Genomic DNA, 15,340 nt, shown 5'->3' with positions numbered 1-15,340 from the left:
CTTCATTCTCTTTCTAGGGAAGTATTCCATACCTTTCTTAAGAGGGAATTGATACTTAATATTTCCTTCTTTCATATCAATAATAGCACCAACAGTTCGAAGAAAGGGTCTTCCCAAAACAATAGGACAAGATGCATTGCATTCAATATCCAAGACAACAAAATCAACGGGGACAAGGTTATTGTTAACCGTAATATGAGCATTATCAATTCTCCCCAAAGGTCTCTTTATAGAATTATCAGCAAGATTAACATCCAAATAACAATTTTTCAAAGGTGGCAAGTCAAGCATATCATAAAGTTTCTTAGGCATAACAGAAATACTTGCACCAAGATCACATAAAGCATTACAATCAAAATCATTGACTTTCATCTTAATGATGGGCTCCCAACCATCTTCCAACTTCCTAGGAATAGAAGCTTCAAGTTTTAATTTCTCTTCCCTAGCTTTAATGAGAGCATTTGTAATATGTTTTGTAAAGGCTAAATTTATAGCACTAGCATTAGGACTTCTAGCAAGTTTTTGTAAGAACTTAATAACTTCAGAAATATGACAACTATCAAAATCTGAACCATTATGATCTACAGCATTCTGAAAAATTTCAGCACTTTTATCACAAACAGTTTCAGCAGTTTCAGGCAATTTTGCACGCTTTGCAGTAAAATTAGAAACATTGCCAACACCAATTATTTTACCATTGATAGTAGGAGGTTTAGCAACATGTGAAGCACCAGCATTACTAGTGGTGGTAATAGTCCAAACTTTAGCTACATTATTTTCTTTAGCAAGTTTTTCTTCTCTTTCTTCTCTTTCCCACCTAGTATGCAATTCAGCCATCATTCTAATATTGTCATTAATTCGAACTTGGATAGCGTTTGCTGTAGCAAATGACTTAATATCCTTATCTTCATTAGGCATAACTTTTAATTTTAAAAGATCAACATCAGCAGCAAGACTATCAACCTTAGAAGCAAGAACATCAATTTTACCAAGCTTTTCTTCAACAGATTTATTAAAAGCAGTTTGTGTACTAATAAATTCTTTAAGCATGACTTCAAGACCAGAGGGTACACTTCTACTATTGTTGTAAGAATTACCACTATTAGAAGGATATGACCTATAGTTGTTGTTACCAAAATTATTCCTATAAGTATTGTTGTTGAAATTATTATTTTTAATGAAATTCACATAAACATGCTCTTCTTGAGCAACCAATGAAGCTAAAGGAATATTATTAGGATCAACATGAGATCTACCATTAACAAGCATAGACATAATAACATCAATTTTATCACTCAAAGAAGAGGTTTCTTCAACAGAATTTACCTTCTTACCTTGAGGAGTTCTTTCAGTATGCCATTCAGAGTAATTGATCATCATGTCATCAAGAAGCTTTGTTGCAGCACCCAAAGTGATGGACATAAAAGTACCTCCAGCGGCTGAATCCAATAGGTTCCTCGAAGAAAAATTCAATCCTGCATAAAAGGTTTGGATGATCATCCAAGTAGTTAGTCCATGGGTAGGGCAATTCTTTACCAAAGATTTCATTCTCTCCCATGCTTGGGCAACATGTTCATTATCCAATTGCTTAAAATTCATAATGCTACTTCTCAAAGATATAATCTTAGCAGGAGGATAATATTTTCCAATAAAGCATCTTTACATTTAGTCCATGAATCAATATTATTTTTAGGCAAAGATAGCAACCAATATTTAGCTCTTCCTCTTAAGGAGAAAGGAAACAATTTCAGTTTTATAATATCCCCATCTATATCCTTATACTTTTGCATTTCACAAAGTTCAACAAAATTATTAAGAAGGGCAGCAGCATCATCAGTACTAACGAATGAAGCCCGGTGACCGGGTGTATACGTGAGCACGCGGTAACTGACTGCCACGTGTCCAACGGACGTTTGTTTGTCCGTGAGACACCATTTCCTTCTCTGGTGACCCACGCGCCGCAAATGGAGCCCCACAACGAGTCCAGCCCCTCCATAGGGAGCCCCAACTCGAGCGCCTCTTCTCCCCCGCCCGACCAAAATTCAGAGTGCCACCGCCCTGGCCGGAAACGCCGCCGCCGGCACTGACCTGTCCTCGGCGTTGATCTTCTTCCATCGAGGCGCCGGATTGAGGCACCGGATTGGAGAGACGCGGGATTGAGGCGCCGGGGCCCTGAGCAAAGAGGTGCGGCCCAAATCGATTTGGGGTTCCGACCCGCGATGGCGTCGATGGGGCGGACGAGCTCCGGCCGGTAGCCGATGTGCGGCGATCGAGAGCGGACGGCGCCGCGCGATGGTGGAGTGAGACGGATGGCGACGCGCGGTGGTGGAGTGGGCGAACGGCGCGGTGGTGTGGGCGCTGTGGAGGAGGACCTGCCGCACGAGCTGACCTGTCCTCGGCGTTGATCTTCCTCCATGGAGGCGCCGGATTGAGGCGCCGGATTTGAGGGGAGAGACGCGGGATTGAGGCGCCGCGCGATGGTGGAGTGGGGCGTCTTGGCCGTGGGAGGCTACACTCTGCGTTCTCCATCGCCGGGTGACGCAAGTCTCTCGCCGCCGTTGAGGAGTGCCCGGGAGATACTCAGTGTGTCCATGTCTCCGTCGGCCCGGGCTTCCGCGCGACTTCCCGCTCGTCGCTGCCATCCACAGATGGCGCTCGTCTCTGCCATCCACAGATGGCGCTCGTCTCCTCCCCGGAGCTCCTGCACGATGTACCTTCTCCGGCGCCGGCAGTGCCCCGCGAAGTGATCCTCCGGTGCCGCTCCATTCTCCTCTCCTTTGTTTCTCTGTTTCTCTCTCTCTCTGCAGCAGTACAGTTTAAAAGTACAGAAGTGGTGACGCCCCCGGTTCGATTGTGTTTGTGCCTTCGATCGCGTGGATGCTGGTCGTATTTCGTGGACCTCCACGATGGTCGTCCGTGAGGAACCAATTAAGTATCCCTTCCAGACCACTATTGCAGTATCATTTCTTGAAGTTTTCTTGATCTGCAATGTGTTGCTGAATTTCATGTGGTTTGCTTGTGTGTGCAAGTGAGTGAAGCACTTCAGGCCGGAGCTGCTCCGCCTCGGCGAGATCGTGATCTTCGATTTCCTATCGTCGGACGAACAGCTTACAGACCCATGAGGCGATTCACATAAGGCCACGGTCCCAACTGCTGCCTACCTGTACTTCTCTCTCTAAAATTGAACAAAGCTGATGTTGCGTCGGATGTCTTTCGAGTCAAATGAAGTAGCTGCTGCGATGGAGCATTTTCTCTGGTTGGTGATGCGAATAATCATCTGGGAAGTACATCTTGCTGTTTTCTCTAGTTTGATTGCTTGTAGTCTGTAATTTTTGTCCTCCTATTCAGGATGATGCTGGTTCATAGCTAGCTTAAGCAGCATGGCATCTGGTAGAAGAAATAGAAAGTTGAAAGAAATGCTCTCCTGTGTCTATTATTTCACTCAAGTCGTCCAGGAGGCGCCGCATCAAGTCGTCCCCGTGCTTGAGGAACCGCGTAGCGACGCAGGAGGGCAGGGATGCGTCCAATTCGAGGATCTTGTTACAGCTATACTCTCGATTCCTCCCAATATAGGTCTAGGGTTCAGGATTCCTCAGATACAGCAGGAAAGGGGAGGGGAATTGGAGCCTGGGATGGGATAGAGAGAGATACAGAGTGAGATACAGGAGAGCCGTCTCGGCTTGGTTCTGTTCTTCGATACCTCCCAACGCCCTTCCTTCGTCCTCAAGTAGTCCATTCTTCTGGGCTGTAGCGTGGGTTGTCCTTGCGGGCCCTCTTGGGCCGTGGAGACGGCCCACTTGACGCGTCGTGGGCTGGTAGGCCCATGACATTCCCCCCTCCTTCAGGAGCGGCTTGACCCCAAGCCGGAGCTCGAGGAAACCTGGCCTTCAGCTCGGCGAGATTCTCCCAAGTAGCAAGTGAAGCTGGCAGTCCTGACCATTGAATCAGGACCTGGTCCTTGGTCTTGTGACGACGCTGCACTTGACGGTGTTGTAGAACTTGCTCTGGTACGTGTCGGGGAGGGTGTTCATCGTCGATCACCGGCAACTCCTCATGCACTTCCTCTGGTGGAATACCTTTCCTCAACAGCGAGACATGAAAGACTGGATGGAGCTTTGACTTGTCCGGCAGCTTGAGACGGTAGGAACGATCCCCAACCTTTTGCTCCACCTGGAATGGCCCGAAGTAGCGGAAGGCAAGCTTGGCGTTGGCTCGCATGGCCAAGGTCGTCTGGATGTACGGCTGGAGACGTAGATACACCCAATCACCCACCTGAAACACACGATCTGAACGTTTGTTGTCAGCAAATTGTTTCATACGGTTATTAGCTCGGTGTAGATGTTGCTTGAGCACTGTCGTTGCCAATTGGCGCTCCTGAAGCCATAGTTGCAGATCTGTGACCGGCACCGACTCCGCCGTGATCCCCAGATATCTCGGAGCATGGCCATACAGAGCTTGAAATGGGCTGGTCTTGATCGCAGTGTGGTAGGCCGTATTATACCAGAATTCTGCTAGCGGAAGCCACTTACTCCACGTTGCAGGGCAGGTGCTGATAAAGCAACGTAAGTAAGTCTCGAGGCATTGATTGACCCGCTCCGTCTGCCCATCCGTTTGCGGGTGATAAGCCGTGCTCATTCGCATCTCTGTCTTGCTCAGCCTGAACAAGGACTGCCAAAATTTGCTGGTAAAAACCTTGTCCCGGTCCGAAATGAGTGCCGCAGGCATGCTGTGCAAGCGAAAGACCTGATCGAAGTAGAGCTGGGCAACTTGAGCTGCTGTATAAGGGTGAGAGAGAGGCAAGAAGTGTGCATATTTGGTGAGCTTGTCCACCACGACCAGAATGGTTGTAAAACCCGACGATTTGGGTAGCCCTTCAACAAAATCGAGCGACACCACCTGCCAGGCAGCGTCAGGCACTGCTAAAGGCTGAAGGAGACCAGGATACTTCACTCGCTCCGGCTTAGCTTGCTTGCAGATGCTGCATTGATCAATGAACCGTTGCACCGTCGACTTCATCTGTGGCCAGGCAAACAACTGCCTTATTCGCTGTAGAGTAGCCTGAATCCCTGAGTGACCGCCAATGGCGCTTGCATGCAGTGTTTGGAGGATTTGCTGCTGCATGGCAAGATTGCCGCCTACCCATACACGCCCTTTGAAGCGCAACAGGTGTCCATCCCAAGACATATGCTTCACTGTAGAGTCCGGTTTGTCCAATTGGCGGATAATCTGCTGAGCGATTGCATCCTTACCATATCCCGCAGCAATGTCGTCCAGCCAGGCCGGGGTACCCATCGTGATGGAGAGCACCTCCCCAATTGAGAGAGCTGGGTGACGTGACAGAGCATCAGCCACTTGATTGGTACACCCTTTTTTATACTCGATTGTATACTGTAGGCCAAGCAGTTTCGTCAGTGCCTTGTGCTGCCATGGTGTAGTGAGTCGCTGCTCGTCTAGGTGGGCGAGGGCACGTTGGTCAGTCCGAATAACAAACTGGGATTGTCTCAGGTAGGGTCGCCAGCGATCAACGGCCAAAAGGATTGCGAGGCTTTCTTTCTCATATGTCGACAAGCCGCGTAGTCTCGGCCCGAGAGCTCTGCTCAAGAAGGCCAAAGGATGCTGATCCTGCATCAGCACGGCACCCAATCCTTTTTCACTGGCGTCTGTTTCCACCACGAAGGTTTTTGCAAAATTGGGCAAGGCTAGCACTGGAGCCTGTAGCAGGGCCTGTTTCAAGGTGTCAAAGGCTTCTTGATGGTTGACTGTCCACACAAACAGCTCGTTCTTCTTCAACAGATCTGTAAGCACCCTGCTGATCAGTCCGTAGTTGCGGACAAACTTGCGGTAATATCCAGTGAGCCCCAGGAATTTCCTCACATCTTTTGCATTGATAGGTACCGGCCAATTGTGTACTGCCTCCAGATTCTTCGGATCAGTGGACACACCGTCAGCAGAGATAATATGCCCCAGATACTTGAGCTTGGGTTGAGCAAAGGAGCACTTGGTCTTCTTGACCTTCAGCTGGTGCTCTTCCAATAACGAGAAAACTGCCCTCAAATGCTCCCTATGCTCTGCCATTGTCTTACTATAGACCAGAATGTCGTCGATAAATACTAACACACATCGCCTGAGGAGGGGTGCGAATATCTTGTTCATCGCATTCTGAAAGGTGGCTGGAGCTCCTGTCAGACCATAAGGCATCACCATGAACTCATAATGACCTTGGTGAGATTGAAATGCCGTCTTGAACTCTTCCCCTTCCGCCAACCTGATTTGGTGGTAGCCCGCTCGGAGATCCAGGCTTGTGAACCATGCCGCTCCCGATAACTCGTCGAGCAACTCATCGATAATGGGTAGAGGATATCTGTTCTTAAGTGTCATAGCATTAAGGTATCTGTAATCAATACAGAATCGCCATGTACCGTCCTTCTTTTGCACCAAGAGAATAGGCGAAGCGAACGGGCTGGTACTGAACCGAATTATCCCTTGCTTCAGCATTTCTGCAATTTGCTTCTCGATTTCATCCTTCTGACTTGGGTTGTATCGATAAGGACGAATGTTGACTGGCCTTGCACCCGGTAACAGTGAAATGACATGGTCGAATTCCCTCCTTGGTGGCAGCCCGTGCGGTTCAGCAAACAAACCTTCAAATTCAGACAAGAGCTTCTGAATATCTTGAGAATATGGCACCAGCTCCTCTGGTTCCTTCAGCTCACTCAACTGGACCACATGGCATATAGCATTGCTTGCATTCAAGGTCTGGAGTTCCTCAGCAGTGATCTTCTGACAGGTAGTAGTATCAGTCACCATGCCTTGTAGAAAAACTGGACGATCTTGATAATGGAAGAATAGCTGTTTCTTGCGCCAATTCACATTCATATCACCCAGACTCTGCAGCCAGTCCATGCCGAGAATGATGTCATAACACCCCAAAGGAAATAACCGAAGAGTAGTCTGGAATTCAGTGCCCTGTGATTGCCACTTGCACTCTGGAATCTCTAAATCGCACCTGAGCGTCCCACCATCGGCCACCTTAACTTGCATAGGCTTGCACTGGCGTACACCTGACCAACGTGCAGCGATTGCCTCACTGATAAAGCTGTGAGTGCTGCCAGAGTCCACTAACATTAGCACCTCTTGCCCTTGTACAACTCCTTTGATTCGAACTGTCTGTGGAGGCTCGATTCCTTGTAAGGCTGCGGCAGATATCATGCCTAATTCACTGCGCGAGTCGACAGGTGAGGAATGCGGTTCCATCTCACCTTCCAAGAGACACAGAAGCTCTTGAACAACATGGAGAGGAACAGTGGCAGCGCACACATGATTGCGCCCCCATTTCTCGCCGCAGTCGAAGCACTCCCCGCGAGCACGACGGTATGCTCGCAGCGCCCGCACCTTGTCGTCCGTGGACGGCATCTGATTGCTGGCCACTCCACGCTTGTCCTCCACGCGAGACGAGGGGGTAGCCAGGCCCGGCGGCCTTCCAACAGGCGGCGGCGGCAATGGCAGCGCCGTGCGCGTTTGAGCCTTGGAAAAGGAACCATGCCCACTGCTCACACGCGTGGCCTCCCTTGTCAACTCCATCGCTTCCTCCTGTAAGAGAGCAAGAGAAACCGCAGAGTCCAAATCCTTGGGTTGTTGAACCATAACCACCACTCTAATGTCAGCGCGCAACCCATCAACAAATTGAGTGACAAAATAAAGAGGATCCCACGAACGATGGTGTGCTAGGAGGCAGTTCATAGCGGTGTTGAATTGAACAGCATACTCAGCTACAGTTCCCGTTTGACGCAACCTCGAAAACTGACGCAACAACTGCTCAAACTCACGACGACCAAACTTAGCACACACCATGGACACGAAATCATCCCAATCTCGGGCGACGCCGTGCGCATTGGTCCATTGTAACCAAAGAGCAGCCTCCCCAGTGAAATACACCACAGCGGTGTCGATCCACAGATCCTGATCTACCCGACACACACGGAAGTAGGATTCGCACTTGATTTTCCATTCCAGTGGCCCTTCCCCAGTGAACCCAGGGCAATCCACTCTCGGAGTTTTTCCAAACCTTTCCCTATCACGATCTCTAAACCCGACACTGGATGAAGACTCAGGAGGCTGGCACAGGAGCGTACCCTTGGCCGGGGTCGATTGGGGATGCGGCCCCATAACCGAACCCCGGGTGAAGATGTCGACGCGGCGGCCAGCAGGCCCGTGACGATCGTCGTCACCGGTGCGCGGATCGGCACGGCGCTCCCCAGCCGTAGATGGAGGAGGCGCTGCCCCTGCAGGAGCCGTTGGTGCAGGTGGTGCGGAGTTGATGACGAGGCGATCGATGCTCTGCCGCAACTCGCCCAGATCCGTCTGGAGAGCCCCCACAGTCAGATCGACCCGGGGCTTCCACAGCGCCAGATCCACCAGCACCGGCTTCACCTCTTCCAGTGAAGCCACCTTGACCTCTAGCGTCTCGAGCTTGTTGTTGAAGCCGTCCAACTTCTCCGTCTGCGCTCGAATCGCCGTCATAATCTCCGCGAATTGCTCCTTGGTCTGCAACTCCGCCATGATTTCCGTCACCAATCGAGTGCGCGGCGCCGGATCGGTTGCTCGATACCAGATTGTTACAGCCTATACTCTCGATTCCTCCCAATATAGGTCTAGGGTTCAGGATTCCTCGGATACAGCAGGAAAGGGAGGGGAATTGGAGCCTGGGATGGGATAGAGAGAGATACAGAGTGAGATACGGGAGAGCCGTCTCGGCTTGGTTCTGTTCTTCGATACCTCCCAACGCCCTTCCTTCGTCCTCAAGTAGTCCATTCTTCTGGGCTGTAGCGTGGGTTGTCCTTGCGGGCCCTCTTGGGCCGTGGAGACGGCCCACTTGACGCGTCGTGGGCTGGTAGGCCCATGACAGATCTCGAGGGGTGGCCATGGCGGCCCAAATCGAGTGCGTCTACAACAGTTCGGCCGAGATTACTCGAGCTAGGATGGAGAGGGCCAAGCCACTAGGGGACGCCGGATTTTGCTGAGCGGCAGACTATGCAGCGCCTCGTGCAGCTGCCGGCGGCCGGGCGGCGGAGCCATGAGGAAGTTGGGAGGCTGGACGCGGCGCAGGGCCGGGGCTCGCGGGAGCGCGTGCGGCAGTGGCTGCGACGTGCACGGGCTTGGCCGGCCGGAGGTGCGGCGGTCTAGCTTGGGGAGGGGCCGCGTCCATGGAATTCCTGCGTCCATGTCCGAGATGGAGAATACCGGCAAAAGAGGAGGAAGCTAATCAATTCTGGTTTCTGGATCGATCCAGTCTTGGTCAATGTACTAACCAGTGTACTACTCAGGATTTTTTTTTAATTCCCTCTTCATTAAAAAGCTCCCACGCAGGCCCGTACGATGCCTGTTGTTTCCTCAGCTTTCTACCTCGCCGGTGTTCATAGACTTTTGTCCCTATCGATTTGATTCAATGATAAGAGAGAGAGCACAGAGAGTGATTGATAAAGAGAGAGAGGTGTGTCAGCTGGTGAAGAGACGACACCAAACAAAGAAAAGCAGATTCCGTTAGAACTGTGGGTTGCCGTGAGTTCACAAACAGAGATCGCTGAATCTCAAAAGCAATCCAACGGTAATGAATACATGCACACGTATACACCTGGTCACCAAATTCACTCTCTCAGTACTAATACCAGAAAATTGCTCTCTCATAACAAGATTTAGTAAAGCAGGTTTAATTTCATAAAATTCCGCTGTAGTAGCAGGTGGAGCAATAGGGGTGCATATAAAATCATTATTATTTATGCTAGTGAAATCACACAACTTAGTATTTTCAGAAGTATTCATTTTAGCAGTAATAAAAATAAATTAAACAAACCGAATTAAATAAGTAAAACAAGTAACTAATTTTTTTGTGTTTTTGATATACAGAAAGCAAACAAGACAGAAAAATAAAATAAAGTAAAGCAAGACAATAAACAAAGTAAAGAGATTGGATGTGAGAGACTCCCCTTGCAGCGTGTCTTGATCTCCCCGGCAACGGCGCCAGAAAAAGAGTTGCTTGTGACGGTAAAGCACACGTCCGTTGGGAACCCCAAGAGGAAGGTGTGATGCGTATTGACTCTCGGAATTACTTCATGTATGAATAAATTTACACTCCCATCAATATATTACTTAATCTATTTGGCAGAAAGGTGCATCTAATTTATTGAGTTTGTGGATTGAAAAGATGTATGTAAAGATTTGTTATTGTGCTTTGATCGCAACCATGTTTCACTTCATTTTTCTTTGGCTTGCATGTGCCAAAGAGGTTTGAGGAAACAACCTAAAACATTAGCATCCACACCACCAGCCTGCCGATGAAGTTTTTTTAGCTGAAGATTGCTAAGCCCTTTTTGTATGTTTGACACAGAAGACTACGATCCAGGGTTGTCCCGGTATTTACAAATATCAATGTGTTGTTTGGACTAATCAGAAAAAGTATTTCTTCAGTTATAGCTGTAGTTACAACTGTGTTTGCAGCACCCGCATTTTGTGAGATAATAATATATCTAAAAGGAGCGATTGTTGAGTTTACAGTTATGGTGACCCAGAACACATATGTGGTACTTACCGCGGAAGAGTAACAAGAAGATCTAGAACTTGGAACCACGCAGATGCACAAAACAATATTGTCTTGTTATCTCGTTTGGTATTATTATGTTGTAGTACATTATAATATCCATGATTTGTTTTGAATTTTCATTGTGAGTTGTGAATTATATATGTGCATTGAAAAATAAAAATTAAGGTCCCGTGGCAACGCACGGGCATTTATACTAGTGTAAAAAAAATGTTCATTCGTTCGTGCAGCTAATCTCGCTCAGCTCCCTGATGTGGGACAAAACCTCAGCTCCCGTGTTTGGGCCGAAAGGTTCGAAGGTACGTTTGGTCCAAAGGCTGGCTCATGTTTCCTCTAGACCTTTCAGTTCAAAAAGGGCCAGCCCACGTGCGCCTCAGCTTGTCCGATCGCTAATTTTCGAGACGTACACGTACGATCGTTTGGTTTCCGTGAGCCAGAGCGTGGCCCATCGGTGTGATCGAGCGAATTGGATATCATTAACCAACCTCTCTAAAGGGAACTAAACTAACCAGGTAACGACACGTGTGCGTATGGGATGCTCCCAATCGAGCGAGCGGCGAGCCGTTCCGCGAGCGCGCGGGCCGCCTGCGCATGCATGTACTCCCATACTTCCATCATACGCGTGATTAGCTACTCCGTGCTTAGGGCATCTCCAACCGGCTGACCCAAACGGACGCGCTGGACCGTCCGTTTTGGGCCGTTTGGGTGGCCGAACGGACACCCGGACAGCGGCCCGCGTCCGCGTGTCTGTTTGGGTCGCACGCTGAGACCAACGCGCGGACGCACCGCATATGTAATTAAAAAAAAGGAAAACAGCCAAAAATAACATTAAACTAGTGGTTAATTAAACTTAGCCCTATTTTGGGCAATTTTTACACAAAAGAAAGCCCTATATGGGCTTTAAACTAAAAAAAAAGAAACCCTAGACAGGGTTTGCGAGCACGGTGGCCGTCGGCGCATCGCCCCCGGTAGTACTCGTCATCGTCGGCGTCGATGACGACGACGCCCCCGGCGGCGACGCGCTGTTCCGGCTCGAAACGCCGGAGGGCACCGGGGACTCCGGCCAGGGCTCCCACTGCGCCCTTTCCCAGGCGGAGTGCGGGTTCGGCGGGCTCGCCGGCCTGCGCAGCCGTGCCCTCCGCGCGGACTCCTGCCGGAGCTGCTCCTCCGCTGCGGCCTGCAGCTCCGCCTGTAGCCGGAGCGTGGCCAAGCGCTCCTCCTCCGCCAGGCGCGCGGTCCGGCGCTCCTCCTCCTCCCGGAGCGCCGCCTGACGCGTTGCCTCCTCCTGACGGCGCGCCAGCTCGAGGAAGGCCCACGCCTCCGCCTGGGCATCCTACTGGGCCTTCCTGGCCGCCTCCTCCAGCGCGGAGGTGCGCAGCGTCTCGGCGAGGTGCGGCCATTTGGCCAGCTCGTCGAGGTCGCGCTGCTCGCGGGACGCCGCGAGCGCCGCCTGCAGCTCCGGGTCGTCCTCCTCCTCCTGGGGCTGCGGCTGTGGCTGGGGCTGGGGCGCGGGCTCGTTGATGTAGAGGCCGCCGGGGCGGCGGCCAGCCCGCCTAGCAGGTGTGCGCGGCTGCGCGCGAGGCCGCGCCGTCGCGGATGTGAAGCACGTGCGCCGGCGCGCATCGTGCTCCACCTCGAACCACAAGTCCCGGTTGGGACTTGCGTCGCCGTACGCGGGGTCCTGCCGGAGGTCCGCCGGCAGCCGAGCGCGGCGCCTCCGGATCTCGGCGTAGCGGGCGCGGCCGGAGCCCGGGATGGGCGGCACCGGAACCCGATCCGGGCTCCGGTGCCAGCCGTGGGGGAGGTGCACGTCCCCCCACGGCATTGGGATGCCGGCGTCCCAGAACATCTGCGCCACCGCTACGGTGACGTAGATCCGGTCGCGTCTGGGCGTCGCCGGCGGCCCCATGGCGAACGGCGCCGGCGCGACTGGCCGGCTGCTGCCGGCCTCGTGGTCGTTGGCGGATGGCGAGAACTCGCGCTCGGGGCCATGGCGGCGCGGAAGCTTCGAGCTCGCGCGTGCGGCCGGAGTGGAAAGTGGGGACTGGATAGGGACAGTCCTCTTCCCCAGTCCACATTTAATAGGACTGGGGCACCGACAGGTGGGCCAGCCACGCGGACAGGCGGACACGCGAGGACGCCGCGTGCCATCCGCAGCCACGCAAACCCGGCCCAGATTTGGACGCCGCGGCCGTCCGCTTTTGCGGTACGTCCCCGCGTTGGGCCGGTTTTTGTCCAGCTGGACCCATCCGGACGCGCGGGCGCGGGATGGGTCGCCCGGTTGGAGATGCCCTTACGCATGTGTGCATGCATGAGTACGCCTCGTGCGTCCCCCGATTCACTTGCTAGCTAGCTCCAATTCAATTGACATAACTGGCACAGACGGAAGTACTTCTGTAGTGTATGCCTGACACTAGCATGTATAGCTCAAGCCTAGCACAGAACACGAATACAACTACGTACAACACACGAGTACAGTTGTGTACAAGACACGAGTACAGTTACGTACAACACACGAGTACAGTTACACACGTGGACGAGTACAAATACAGTCGCGCACACGAGCAGGTACAGTCACGCACAACACACGAGTACAGTTGAACACACATGCGAGTACAAGTACAATCACGCACACGAGCAGGTACAGTCACGCACAACACACGAGTACAGTTAAACACACGAGCGAGTACAAGTACAGTCACGCACACGAGCAGGTACAAACGCGCATACGAGCAGGTACAGTCGTGAACACGAGCAAGTACATGTACAGAAGTACAGTGACGCACACGAGCAGGTACAGTCGCGCGTAAGTACAGGTACAGTCCCACACACGGGCGAGTACAGTTAGCGAGTAAAGGGAAAAATTGCACCAAATACACTAAAAAACAGAAGTACTTATTAGTTGAAACACGAGTACAGTTAGGTACACACCACAGGTACAATCATAATATTATTGGAAGTACAAAAAAAGTATCTCCAAACGTATCAACATGGAATCTAGTTTTGAAGATCTCAACGCGAGGATATCAGAAGTGAAAACGGTTCGCAATTTGGACTTGCGGTTCTCAAAATATTTCATTTTGAAAAAACGAATCTAGAAGAAAAAGTGAAAAACTGACACAACCCAGTCTTCTCTCTCCTCCCCCGTCCCCACCTTGCTTCCCTTTGCGACACGTGGCGAGCAGGGATACCACTTCCCAGGGATTTTCTGGCACCACAACGCGCCACTTATCGCGTGCGGAGCGAGTTGTCTTCCCTTCGCGAAGGTCGGCCTTTTTTTAACGATTTCGGAATTGGTTAGGCGCGAGCGAGGGGACCGGAAGACGGAGAAAAAAAACGTTTTTCCACTTACGGATGGCAATGGTGGGTAATTTTACTCTAAGTTAAGGGGTAAATCAGTCAAACAGCAACGACCTACCACGGTTGCATTTGCAAGTTAATACTCACTCGGTTCTTTTCTATAGTGCCTATTGATTTTTCACATTTGTTTCGAAATATAAGAGTAGAGGCTCTGTTTTTTTGCGCTTTACTCCTCCCACCGATCAGGTGAGGTCCAACAATTGTGGAAACCAATCCTCCATCGTTTAAAAAAAATCTGTTACGTTCCAGAAAATCTGGAAACCCACGTACGTTTCTTTCTCTCTCACGTATCGTGACGATCAGATCTCCTCTGTCGTTGCTTCTTTCTCTCACGTATTCTCTCTCTCATGGACTATTCAGCTGCACGTTCCATGGTGAAGGAAACAGCAAATACATATCACGTCAAGTCTTTACAAATAGTCTCTGTAAAAGTAGCCTTGATCTCAGCGAGGGAGTAGATCACGCGCGCGTCGGTTAAGGAAACTGTATTTCTCACGGAACGGAAGATCACGTGAGGGAACGAGATCCTCTGACTTACTCCCGCAAACTGCAGAGGGACGTTCTGGGTTGTAGTCCGTCTGATCGCATCCGACGGCAGGATATCCAAACCTCTCAATACACAGCGATATAATAGAACTTGGCCCAAAAGCCCACTTGGACGAACGGGTTGAGAAAAAGAAGCTCTCGGTCTCAGAAAAAAACCTCCCGTCTAATTCCCCAATTCCCCTTCACTCGGCATCCTCCCGGAACCTCGCCGGCACGCCCAGCTGTCGACCACGCCGTCGCTGCTGCTCCCAACCAGCGCCCATGCCGTCCTTGTCGCGGCGCTCGACCTCTGCGCTGCCGGTGCTCCGGCGCACGCCGGCCTAATCCTCCAAAAGGAGGAGCCCGTGTCGGTCAGGTCACCATGCTCGACCTCTGTGATGCCGCTTGCCTGGCGCACAGGGCCGCGTCCTCCAAGCAGAGGAGAAGGACTGGTGTCATCCTAGTCGCCGACCACAGCCTCCGTTGCCGTCGCTGTTGCGCATGCTGGCCGCGTCCCCCAAACTGGTGTTGCTGTGCAGTTCTTGTATATGTGTAGAACTGCAAAAGATTGATGTACAGTTCCTGGATATGTGTAGAACTGCAAAAGATTGTAAAGTCAAAATGCTATGAATAAATGATGTTCAGTGATTGCTCTTCTTCCAGTAAATTTGTGCAAGTAAACTCTGAACTGAATGTCAACCAGTTGTTGCTCCTCACTTTCAGAACTACATCAACGCACTAGTGTACAGGGGCAACACAGAATCACAAACAGCATAAAATTGGTGTTTGCAACTAGTACAACAAAAGATGGTGCATACAAAAGTTATAATTGTCCAAAACAGAAAGATTTCACCACAGCCC

The sequence above is a fragment of the Lolium rigidum genome, chromosome 3 (genome assembly GCF_022539505.1).
Source record: "Lolium rigidum isolate FL_2022 chromosome 3, APGP_CSIRO_Lrig_0.1, whole genome shotgun sequence".
In the NCBI taxonomy this organism is placed as follows: domain Eukaryota; kingdom Viridiplantae; phylum Streptophyta; class Magnoliopsida; order Poales; family Poaceae; genus Lolium; species Lolium rigidum.
The sequence above is the reverse complement of the archived record's forward strand: the minus strand, read 5'-3'. Positions refer to the sequence as shown.